Here is an 802-nt window from a genome sequence, read left to right on the forward strand (position 1 = left end):
AACACCTTGATGCCAGGGTATGAGAACGGGTTGCTTATCGATTCGTGTACCATGGCGGCCCACGACCTTGTGACCCCCCACGACCGCGTGCACACACTCACAAACACACGTGTGGGCTGTGGATGTGTGCCTGCGCGTGGTCTTTTAGCCAAACAATGTCGACCTTTTACGTTTGGTCAGCATCAGCGTTGGCAAGCAGCGTTGGACCGGTTGGTTAACCGGTTCGTCGGCGTGCTTGCCGAGCTGGCCCGCAGTGTCCCAACCACGCGAAGAGTAACTTAATTTGAGCTTCCAACGCTTCCAATCTCTATACCGGAACTTCCGGTGCGGTACGGCTGCTCGGTGGATTTAGTAACGAGTTGTTGCGTCACGAGTCGTTGCGGAAATAGAGAAACACCGAACCATCGGATGGAACATCGGCAGGACATGGAGCATAGACACGGATCGATCGACGTGTTCGCGTGTCGCTGGAGTCGACTGCTGGCATCCCGGAATCGGAAGGAGCAGGAAGGAATCGTAGGAAAATGCTAATTTGCTCGCGTCTATAATTATCACACGCGCTCACCAGGGCACGAGTGGTGGACACGAGTGGAATTCGAAACGGTATCGTCGTGCAAGCCTCGTCGTGACTTGCGAGCGCCAAACTCCTGAGGGTTTGGTTCGATTAGAATTCAAGGAAGGACGTTCATTCCATTCTCCAGGACTTTTGGTGGAGGAGTGCTTGTAATTACTAGTACGCTAGAATGGTCGCTTTCCGTAAAGCTTTAGTTCAATGTGGCTTGTACCAAACGTAGAAGAATTT

The sequence above is a fragment of the Anopheles aquasalis genome, chromosome 2 (genome assembly GCF_943734665.1).
Source record: "Anopheles aquasalis chromosome 2, idAnoAquaMG_Q_19, whole genome shotgun sequence".
NCBI lineage: Eukaryota > Metazoa > Arthropoda > Insecta > Diptera > Culicidae > Anopheles > Anopheles aquasalis.